The sequence below is a fragment of the Cupressus sempervirens genome, chromosome 6, assembly GCF_028749045.1.
Source record: "Cupressus sempervirens isolate cs-2001-9-10 chromosome 6, ASM2874904v1, whole genome shotgun sequence".
In the NCBI taxonomy this organism is placed as follows: Eukaryota; Viridiplantae; Streptophyta; class Pinopsida; order Cupressales; family Cupressaceae; genus Cupressus; species Cupressus sempervirens.
Window position 1 is genome coordinate 17,419,565 of NC_143123.1, and position 12,318 is coordinate 17,431,882.

At 34.5% G+C, this 12,318-nt stretch overlaps 1 protein-coding gene across 7 annotated transcripts in view; it reads right to left on the minus strand.

The window, feature by feature from the left end:
• The window catches only part of LOC149550827 (HAD-superfamily hydrolase, subfamily IG, 5'-nucleotidase), a 405,317-nt gene that overhangs the window by 97,890 nt on the left and 295,109 nt on the right, over positions 1-12,318 (minus strand). The gene's annotated exons all lie outside the window — the stretch shown is intronic.

A 12,318-nucleotide genomic window follows, 5' to 3' on the forward strand; every position in this document is an offset into this window, starting at 1 on the left:
CTCGCAATTCTGTGAGTGATTTTGGGGGAGGCCAATCAAGGATAGCTCAGAACTTATTCTGATGAACTTAAACTCCATATTTATTGACAATATGCCCCAAATACAATATTTTTGTCATACCAAATTCACACTTGGATTGCTTGGTGACCAAAGACTAATCCTTCAAAATTCTTAGGACTTCATCCAAATGCTTTAGGTGCTCTTCCCATGTCCTACTATAAATAAGTATCGTCAAAAAATACTAGCAAGTACTTATGTAATTGTTTGTTTAAGAGGAGATTTATGCATGATTAGAATGTAGTAGGTGCATTTGTTAATTTGAACAGCATAACCAAGAACTCATAATGCCCGTAGTGGCAATGAAAGGCTGTCTTTTCCATGTCTTCCTCCCTCATGCGGATCTGATGGTATCTGAAATGAAAATCTATTTTCGAAAAATAGATTGCGCCATGTAATTCATCCAACAGCTCATCTATCCTCGAAATGGGATATCTATTCTTTATTGTTTTTTGTTCAACGCACAATAGTCCACACACATGCGCATTGTTCTGTCCTTTTTGACCAATACTATTGATAACACGAAGGGGCTAGAACTATGATAGATCCATCCTTTCTCTAGTAGTTCCTAAATTGTCTTTTCAATCTCATCTTTCAATTTCTCCAGATGGCGGTAGGCTATGGTTATGACTGGCTTGGCTCCTGCTTCCAACTTGATAGTGTGTTCAAACCATCGATGAAGCGGTATGCCAGGAGGAATGTATATAAAAAATTTATTATGTTCACTCAAAATATTCTGGAGATGATCATCCTTGATAGGTGTCCGTTGCCCTTTTATACGTTCCGCGAAGACAAAACAATGTGCAGCCCAAGCAATGTAATGTCCCCATTTTGAATTAATATTAAATAATATAATTATAATATAAAGATAGATTATAAAGCAAAATAGCGTAACAAATAATACTAATAAAGAAATAACATAACAAATAAGATTATAATATATATTATTTTTATATTATCTCTAATATAGATAGTAAAATAATAATATATATTGCTTCATCACATTTAAATAAATAAAATATTAATCATTAAAATAATCAAGACAATACATATATCATGAGGATAAATAATAAATATTTATAATATAATTAATTATATATATTATAAATATAATGAGAAAATTAATATCATATATATTTTACATATTATGTATGATTATAATGTAATAAAATAATGAATACAATAATATGATATTTATATAATAAATAAAATGATATTATTCATTTTATAAACTATATTATAGAAATATATTACAAATTGTGACTTCCTAATGAACAATCATGACCTAAGGGAGGTCCTATTATTATTGAGCCTATAAATAGATAATATGGAGGGGAATTAAGAAGGGAGGAGGAATTGGAAGGAGCATTCTGAATAGAACGATCAAGGAGTACGAAGAGAAGACTGCCCTCAGCAAAGACGACACAGAACAATTCAAATAGAGGGAACATTACCGATACCATGTATCTTTAATCAACGTTACAAACATAATCGAACCAATTCAATGCGTAGACAGTGATTGGAAAACTTGAACGGTTGACAGCGAGGCATACACAATGATCATGAATACAAGCCAAGACATAACATACACAGTGCCAACTCATACTGAAATACAGTGCCAAGTCATATTGCCCCAGTGGTGAAGAATAGTGTACATGTAGATGTCAGCAGTGAGCTCTCTTGCAGAAACACCATCTTTAACATATTGGGAGTTGCGGATTGACAGGAGACTCACAATCAATTTAGTACTTAATCAGAAACATCTAAAAGGAACAGTCATCGACGAGCCTCAGGCAACATATATCTAGTATTGAGTTTATGAATGAAGGAAGTTATATACAGTCTGCATAGGAAGGGCGTAATGGTGATCAGTCCACAAGCACATGCAGCATAACCATGTAGAATCAGTAATTTCTTAGACAATGAAAATATTTGTAAAAGGAATTGGAGATCAACAGGAGAATTCATTCATGGCTGGGAAGAATTATTTATCCTTTATAATTATAAAAAGAAGAAGACATCCCGATTAATTAATGAATTATATCTGAACTGGCATTAAAGAGAAAATATTTCCTATATTAATCTATTTTACATCTACTTAACAGTTCTATAACAATATCATAAGCAATCAATCTAAGACTTCATCATTGGCCATCATTCTTAGCATACATGTTATAAGATCAATTCAACATATAGATCAAGTTGCCCGATCAGAGACAGCATTATGCAATAAGATATCTAAACAGCAACAAGTCTATAAGGAATCTAAGATATACAAATGTTTTGGAAATGATACTATCACTGTCTATACCTTGCAGATTAGGAGTGTTTCAGAACAAGAGTAAAGAATTTGAATTTCAGCCTCAGATAACTGAGACTTACAATTGATCAAGATGTGGACATGAGTATAATTGTGGAGTCAAGAACAGTATAAATTTTAGATAGATTGGTTAAGTCATATTGTGTGCCTTAAGAATGATATTGCATTACCAATACAATCCTTCAACATATCAGTAAACAAGGAATCAACTTGCATTTTCAAAAGATTTAATAGGAAGAAGTCTATCACAATTGACATGATGGTGAACAGTTTTAGGAGATCCAAGTGGGAACATTACAAGCAACGTCATCATGCCGAAAGATTGCCTCCATCCGATGTGTAGAAACTTCTTGCAGACCCTCATTTGCCATTCCGTGGAGAACAACCTTCTTTCCATTGACAACAAAAGTGAAGTCCATCCGTTTGAAGCTTTGAGTGTATTCATCAAGTGTCAACATCCACTGTATGTCTAAAATAACCTCAATGTCATCAAAGTCCACTATGAAAATATCCTCGGTCACTGTGTGATTCGCCATTGTGATACTTAGCTAAGGAACAAGGTGTGTGTGGGGCCGAAGAGTCCCTCCAACATATTTGACTTGGAATCTTACGTGCGTCTCCATAGGTAAACCTCTTTGTTTCATCAGAGATGAGTTTATGAAGTTTAGAGTGGCTCCACTATCGAGCATCACCATAACCCTTTGCACTTGAAGGGTTCCCCGTACATGAAACATCATGCATCTCGGGCTACTGGTTGGGGCGATAGTTCCTCCACGCCATACAAATGCTGCAATTCTTTCTGTATAGTTCAAACCAATCATTTTGGTGTCCTTGTGGGGTTTGTTGTCTTCGGAGTGTATATCTTCCTATTCGTCCTCATCGTCGAACACTGTTGAGTGGATATTTTGCAACCGATAGTTTTGAGTAAAAATCCAGTCGCAAAATAGGATGACCAGCCATAGTGTGTGAGATAGAGTCTCTCCTACTTTAAAGGGAAGGCTCCCCCTGCTCACTATTCCTTGGATCAACTCAAGGTAAGCAAGAAGTCTATAGATTTTATAAAATGGGTGTTACTAATATCCTTTGTTTTTAACTTTCAAGAAAGAATCGACTTACTCGTGGAGCGAGTAATGGACAAGGTGAATCTCTAACTACACTTCTATCAAAAGCTAGAAATAGTGATACCGATAAACTTTCACTAATTCAAAGGCTAGTTGAAAATGTACTAGTTTGGCTCAAAGTCTAGTCATACTTCTATATGAAAAGCTTTACAATTAGGGCACAAAGACTGCTAAAAGTAAGGATAATTTAACTATTTTATGAATTAAGAAAGAAGTATAAGCTACAGACAAAGCTTCTAGCTATATATTTTCACAACCACTCCCAGTTAAAGCTTCGGTTCCAATTGCTTCTTAAATCATTATGCTCTTTTTTTGAACACACAATAATAACATGAATCGAGACAATAGGCACAAATTACAGTCAAAACTTCTACTTTGCTCTATCACAATTACTTCTAGTCAAAGCTTCGAATCCAATTGCTTCTTTTATTCACTTTTCTCCCAAATTTGTACTGCACAATCAAAGTTGTGCTTGCACAAATGTGGCATAGCTTTCTTGCATACAACAAAAGATGATTTTTACAATGAGGGGGCACTTCTTTATATAGGCACAAGAGTTGAGAAAAAGGTGGAGGAAAAAGTGGGAGCAACTCAACCAACTTTGACCCAGTCTAACTAAAAGAGAAAATATAGGGTTACATGCAACTGCACGTGCAACTCACATTACATCTTTTACATACACATGTAACTTGCATTACATGTAATTACACAACTTCATGTAATACATCCTTTTCAATTACAAACATGAAAGAAGAAGAAGAAGAAAGACAGAAAAGAATTGAAACAATCCTAGCAATTGTTCTGAAGGGCCTTGTACTTGGCAATGCAATCCCAAATGATCATAGGATCGGAAGTTCCTGTACTTTGTATCGCTGCATTCACCTTAATAACCATTGTGTTGCATCTTTTGATAACCTTTGACTGTGATGAGTTGTCCGTTGTCATGTGGAAACTTGATATGATCTAGCTTTTCTTGCTCAAGTTGTCATGAATTCTCCTTTGTAGATCAGCACAAATTGGAGTCTTTGACACTTTGAAAACCTTCTCGATGTTGTCCGGATGTAAACTCAGGACAACTTTCCATCAACACCTTTACCTCTTTTTTTTTGAAGTAAAGTGCTTGGCGCATGAGAATTCATGCAAATAGAGACTACTAATTTCCAAAATGTGACTTGGGCTTTCAAGATGTCATTGCATGAAAAATGGATTACATGTAAATGCAACATGCAACAAGGGATGAAGGATGAGATGGAAAGTGAAGGCAAATGGTAGACGAGGTTTTACATGTAAGTGCAAATGGAAGAGATGCAAAGCATGTAATGACATGGGAAGTGAAAAAAACATGTATTTGCTCATGGAGGCACGAATGCATATGGAGAGACAAGAATGAAAATGGAAGTGGAAAATGGGATTAACATGCAAATGGTGAATGAGATGGAAAATATGTAATCGCATTTGTCGGATGAGATGTGAAGTGTTGTGGCATGGAAAAATGGAAATGGAACATGAAGATGCTTTCATATGAAGAGAAGCAACAAGTTCTTAGGAAAGAACTTATAACTTCTCCAAAGTGGAGAAAACTGGCAAGCAAGCACAAAACACCAAAACAAGCACAAAACAAACAAATGCCTTTCAAAAGTGACTCAAACATGTCAAGATTCAATGCATTTCAACATGCGATTTCGAATTTAGAGTTTGGGAAAAAACCAAAAATATGAAAATGAACCATTTCATCATTTTTAAAGGAAAAAAGCACTTTCCATGACATAGATTTCAACAAGTAGCAATAATCAAGCAATAATATGCATGGAAATAGCAAGATAAGCATGAATTGATGAGCAAGTTTGATATGTCCACTTACTTGGAGGTCAAAGAGCCAAAATAGCAAGTTTTATAGACTTGAAGACCAATTCTCCCTCAAATCCCGATTTTCAAATAACTTTTTGACTTTTTCCGCACTTGCATGTAATGGACATTTAATGGTCGAATTTGACATGAGAAGGCCAAAAATGTGGTCTCCAAAGATGAGCACGCATTAAAACTCAAAAATGACCCCTCTTAATGCAAGTGTATGGGCTGAAAAGTCATTAAATTTTTTTTTTGAACTTTTACATGACTTTTTTATGCAAAAATCTAAGCTGTTTTTGCAAAAACGTGGCAAAAAAAGCATGTTTGAGTCATTTTTGACTTGTGAATGCAAAAACGACTTCTCCAAATGCATATATATGGATCAAAATGCAAAAACGTGACTCTAAAATGCAAAAAAGTGGATAAAAATCTCAAGTTTCTGGGCATTTTTAGCAAAAACGTAATTCATAAAAGGCATGAAATGAATTTTTTTTTGGCTTCTAAGTGCAAAAATGTGAGCCAAGATGTATTGCAAATGATTGAAGATGCCAAAACTCCTCTTTTCCTTGCAAAAATGTGATTTAAATCACTCAATAGATTTATTTGAAGATTATTCCAAAAATGTACCCTTGGAAGGAGTTTGAAAATTTGTTTTTTAGCAAAATAAATCCATTTTCAATGTTGGAAAATTCATGGCTAAGCAAAAACGACTCTATTGGAGAAAATCTCATACAAATGCATTGAGAAAATTTCAAGTTATAATCAAAATCGGGTTATTGGAGAGTAAGAGCACGTTCTTCAAAAATGGACTTTTGGAGGGTTAATGCATATATTAAAACATGTCTTTTGATCAAATTGGACCTTTTGGAGTCACTTACACATTTTAAAACATGCATCTCTCCAAAATCGCACTTTTTGGGTGCCATTACATGTTTTAAAATGTGCTCATAGACAAAAACAAACCTTTTGGAGGAAGAAACATATTTTAAAATGCAAATCACCTTTTAGATGTATAAGTATAAAAACTTTACTTTTGATATAATAGCATCAAAAAGGTCCACTTATGATGGACTTTTGATGTAATGACACCAAAAAGGTCCACCAAAGTAAACTTTATATCCAGTGACATGTAAAATGTCCACTTTTGATAGATTTTACATGTTCTTCCATATAAAATGTCCACTTATGAAGACTTTTAAGTCATTTAATTTACTTAGAATTATAAAAAAATGTTACAAAATAAGTCATAAACAATATTTATGTATCATATTTTGAAATATAACATCATTTTAAAGTAACATTTCAATAAACATTTGATTTTTAAAACCAAAAATTAAACTGCAAATATAAAGTTATATAGTCAAAAGTAACTCAACTTAAAATTATAACATAAAGTGCACTATAGTCACTTTAAGTTAAAAATTTAAAGTTAAAGTAACTTAAAAACATAACAAAAGGTGAATATAAGATATATTTATCAAAAAGTGAAAGTCAAATTAAAAGTATAACAATATATTTTTAACTCGTGCACTTGCACCCAAAAGGTCCACTTTTGAAGTGCTAAAATGGGCATAACTCTTGACTGAAAACTCCGATTGACCTCTAGGTTATCAAATCAAAAGGAAAAGCGAAAGGCATGTTATGAGCAAAACCAAAGGACTAAAAATCAACAAACGCAAACTCAAAAGAAAAGAGAAGGACGACGATGAAGGCTTCAAAAATCAAGCAAAGGCTCAACAAAAAGCAAAACGAGAAAGACTTGACGAAAGCCTTCAATAAAAAGATTCATTATATCAATTGGTACATATTGGTTGATCAATACTAACCAATTAAATAATGAACTAAATTCAGAGAAATGCGAAACTAATTTGAAAACATTTCGTACTATTACCTACATTTTGTGGTGACAAAATGCAGGCCAATAGACACAACCTCAGTGTAGTGGGTTTTTCCTTTCCCGAGGCATCTGTGCCCAAGTTCCCATGGTCCTTTGCAGTTGAAACATAGTTTCTTCCTTCGGAGCTCCTATCTGGTAGCCTCATCCAACAATGGTTTTCTTGGTGGAGGTTTGTAATCTTTGTCCCTCGAAAACATTGGTGGTTTGGAATGTAACTTTGTGAGGATAACACCATTGATGATGCCATACCCCTTGCCTTCTTAATAGCCTCCGATAGGGTGACAAGATTGAACCCTTTTACCCAACCCTTCAGAGGTTTTGTCAATTCATCCATGAAGAGCACTATCCATCTTCTTTCAAAAATGTCCATGACCAAAACAGAAAGTTTTTGAAATTCTACAATGTATTGGTCAACCGATCTAGTTTGCCTCAGTTGTGCCAAATCTTTGAAATTGTGTTTCGGATCTTTACCGTCAAATCGATCTATCAATCTCTCAGTGAATTTAGAATAGGTATTTATTTGATCATACCCCAGTGTGATGGTGTCATGATGGTACCATTCATGCGCAACTCCCTCCAAGTGTAAGGCTGCAAATTTAATTGCTTCTTTTGGCATGGGATTAAGCTGGAAGTAAGTATTTGCCTTCATTACCCATGCTTGCACATATATGGATCCAAATCCATCAAATGGTGACAGATTTACTTTATTCAACTTCCTTCTAAGATCATCATTAAAATATCCTTTGTTTTTACCTCCCGAATATCTCATTCTCAGATCTGTATAATCTTTATACGATATATCTTCCTCCAAATTCACATTCTTCTAGTCATCTCTTAGCTGTTCTTGCATTTCTTCAAAGGTCGGCTGCTTTCCTCCAAGTGGTGCCTCTGTCCCTAGGGGAAAAGACAATATGGAAGGTCGAGAGCTTATTGGATGATGGTTTTCCTTACCCGACATTGAGTCCAGGCTGTAACCCATTTTTTCACCGGATATTTGAGTTTTTGCCAACTTCTTGAGAGCCTCTTCCATGAGTCATTGAGTATCATTGATCTGTGCCTATTCCTCGCAAGTTCTCTCACTAGTGCCATGAGTTTAGCAGCTGTAGATTCTAGTTCAGCAACCATTCTATCAACGGAATGGGTTCTTCTTCTCTTTTGGCTATAAACTCTCATTCACTATCCACAAGCTGGTAGGATCAAAGCTCTGATACCAATGTAATGATCCCATTCCTCTTCGAAGAGAAACAATAAAAAAAAAATGGTGTGCAAACTACTAGAGGACATATGTAAATGTCGTACATTATCAGAAGAAGGATGCACTGGGGAGTCCATATGGTAGAGTGTGCAAGAGGTTGTACGGTAGAGGTGGAAGTGCTTGTCGTACAAGGTATAATTCAAGACGTATGGTGGAGTGTCTTCAAGCCATATGATGGAGTGTCTTTAGGTCGTATGGTGGAGTTAGCAAGCCATACAGTACACAGAATTGTAGTACAGAAATGTTTGAAAGGAAGTCATACGGGTAGGTACTTGAGCCAGTCGTGATAAGACACCAAGGGTGAATGTAATATCGTTCATAGATGAACACAATAGTGTCATATCCCCATTTTAAGATAAAATTTTAATAATAATTAGATAATACAATGTTATTAAATAAATAATAAAGTTATATTATAACTAATACTAAACTATAAACCAAGGAAATAATTATTTAATCTATATTATTAATAAAATAGTATTTAGTATGATATTTTAAATAATTAAAAAATAATAAAATTTCAATGAGTAAAGAAAGAAATTAAATTAAATACAAGAGAAAATATTGTAGAAAGTATGTTAACTTTCTAAATAGAATTTAATAATAAATAAAATAAACACATATAAGTAAATAAATAATAGAACATAGAATAACATAAATTAACTAAATCTAATGAAATTTCAAGAGATGTTTAACAAATAGATCCGACTCCTTAAAATTAAGATATAAAAGGGAGGAGAGTTTATTTTAGAGATGGGAAAAAAGAAAGAGGAGAAAAGAGGAGTTCAATAAGGAAAAATGGAAGATGAAAGTAATATCATGAAGAAAATAAGGAAGTGACTTTTAAAAAAGGTATGAATGATATTGAAAGGATGTGAACTTTCAAAAGAGTCATGAATCGTTGTGACTCTTCAAAAATATTGTGATTATAAAGTATTGAGATTTGTCCAAAGGATTTTAGTTATGAAGTGTTCTGACTTTCCAAAGGATTTGTATTATCAAAGGTTATGACTCTTGGAAAAGCAGAAGGTAAGAAAGGTATGTTTATGGATTATATTTGTTTAATTATGTTTATGTATTTATTTATATTTATGAATCATACTTGTGGATAGTATTGTGTTAGCTCATGGGGTTAGCACCATGGATATTAATAAGACTCGAAGCATGGAGCATGGAGATATTAAGATCTCCATTGTCCACCATGGCTGATTATCGATGTGCTAGAATATTCTGATGTTGTCAAATATATGCATATGTCGTTGGCCTTGGATAGAGGATGCCATTGAAGAAGAATCTTAAGCGATGCGCTCCTGGGATGATGGTGATGTAGCTATGAGCTAAGAAGCCCGATTTGGAGAAGTCCTTAAGATTGAGGTTAACTTAGAGGGTAGAATAATATAGTTAGTTTTATTATTATTGTGATTCTAACATTTATTTTGCAAGTATTACTTGTCCCTAACTAACCCTATCAGTGGGGACATTACAAATAGTTTAGATGAAATCCAGACACAATAATACTTAAAAATTAATACTCCGAATTGCCAGATCCGAACCAAAAAATACACAGATAGAATAGGGTGAGGGTTGAATCCCACTAAAACCAAACAAGCCAAGTAGGAAAGATCTTTCACTTCTGAAATGACAAACAACAGAGAATCCCAATGGGAATTTACAGTACAAAAGAAATAATCAGAATGCATACCTAAGGACAACCTACAAGCCATGCTTAAATACCAATGAGGGAAAACTTTTTGAGAGTGTAAAAAGATAGCTGATAACACAAACAACAGAAACAAAACAAAAATGGGTTCGAGATATATTAAATCAATCGGCCCATTAACAAGAGTTTGATTAATAATCTATTTTATGATGGGGATATTACGCTATCTTTCCATCTAGATAGGCTAATGACATTAATCTAGAGGATGCCAGCCAGTCACAGGAATTTATTTGGTTTCGTTTGGGGAAATATTAAAGTTTAAGGAGCTTTCCTATCGTTAAGTCACTTTATTATATAAAGTGGATTTATAAATTTACTTTATGATTTAAAGTCATTTTTATAACAAAAGTAACTTAAGTAACTAAAAGACAAAAATGAATTTTATCCTACATTGTCTAGTTGTTTGTACTTCCCCTCATATCGTGGTTATAAAAGCAATGAGCTTCCTTGGAATTGGCACTATGAAATATAATATTGTTCAAAATAATAGAGGTTGCTTAAACGTGACTAGTTGCTTTGAGGATGAAACCCCTTAAGGTAGTGCGAAGTTGGACGTAGCCCCAATTGCTCATTGGAGACTACATTCAGTTTTGATGTGGAATTTGAGGAGTGACACTTTGTTCTTATCAAATCTGCCCCCAAGAATCAGGCTATCTCACGTATATGCAGTGGTGGGAGTTTTAGTGATAGCTAGAGTTTGAGGGACAAGTCTATGATATGTGGGGAAGATATCATAGCTATGGGGAAGGTGATTTGGGCAACGTGTTATCAGGCCTGCAGGCCATCACTGAAGTGGAATCCAAGGTGTCGGATAGACTCTATCCTTATGCAGCTAGAGAGGAGCGCAAGTTACTGATTTACAGGTGGATTCTAAGGTGTCACAGGTGACATTTCAGGAGTTGGGTGTGTTAAGACACAATAGCAATTGTAGGTACAATGGTGGAAATCAGTAATGAGCCTCAATATCCCATTTCCGCATGAAGTTTAAGCAATGTAGCGAGTGCATAGACAATCAGCATTCCACAACAACTCCAGGTTTCAATGCTATTCAATTTATACTTTGTTTGCATGAATTAATATGTTTGTAGTTCAAGATTGAATATAAGTGTATGGCGTTGCCAATTTTTTGTTATCACAAGCTAACTAATAGATAAATTGAGGACCTATTTTAAAGCAATTTTGAGGGTGCTATGAGTTTCTTTCTTCCAAGCATTCACATTTTATATAGTTTGTTTAGTCATTATATTGCTCTTCAAGTTCGGATTCTTACATCAACATCCTTGCAAACTTAAGGAATCTCCTTCGGTTCAGAGCTTTGATCACAAGTGTTGATCTCCTTATACTAACAAACAATCTTCCAAAACAATCTGCCTCAAGCAACCAATATGCTTAGTCCTAGAATCACCAACTTGCCACTCAACTAATTCACCGCCTCTTCCTTGTGCAATCCTCCACAATAGTAGCTCAGATCAATCATTTGTCACCTCACAACCAAGATTTCTAGGGTTCACAATCTCCAGAACCTAATATGATCTCTCCTTATTGTTGTAACTCTCCTTGACATGCTAGTCAGCTACAAATCCTATTCCTGATCACCTTGAGCAAGCTACCAGTTGATATAGGTAGGATCCTCTACTTTTCCAAATTACAAGCAAGTAATCAACTTCACAAGCTGAAGAATCTGTATCTATGAACCAAGAAACATAGTTGTGATGCAGGAGCATCCTGGGTGTAAGGGCAATCTTGCATCACCCGAAATTATTTTATTTTCAGTCTTGTCTATTTTAATAAGGACTAGTAGATAGGGTGGTTACTATTTATGGGAACTTGCTATTTTTAATAAGTTTGTCATACGAGCTCAGAATGTTCTTATTTTCTACAGGAAGGTTCATTTTAGAGATATAAACCTACCATAAAAATCTCATTGCTCTAGCTTTAGTATCAGAAAAGTTATTGCAGATTTTCAGTGGAAAAATTTGCAAAAAAATCTTCAAGCTCAACATTGGAGGCCTTAGAGTGCTCGGATGAGGTCCGAAAACTCGATGGAAGGGCACTTGTGTAGTTTTGTGCCAGTAGATTAGGAGATGGCATTTCCGAAAA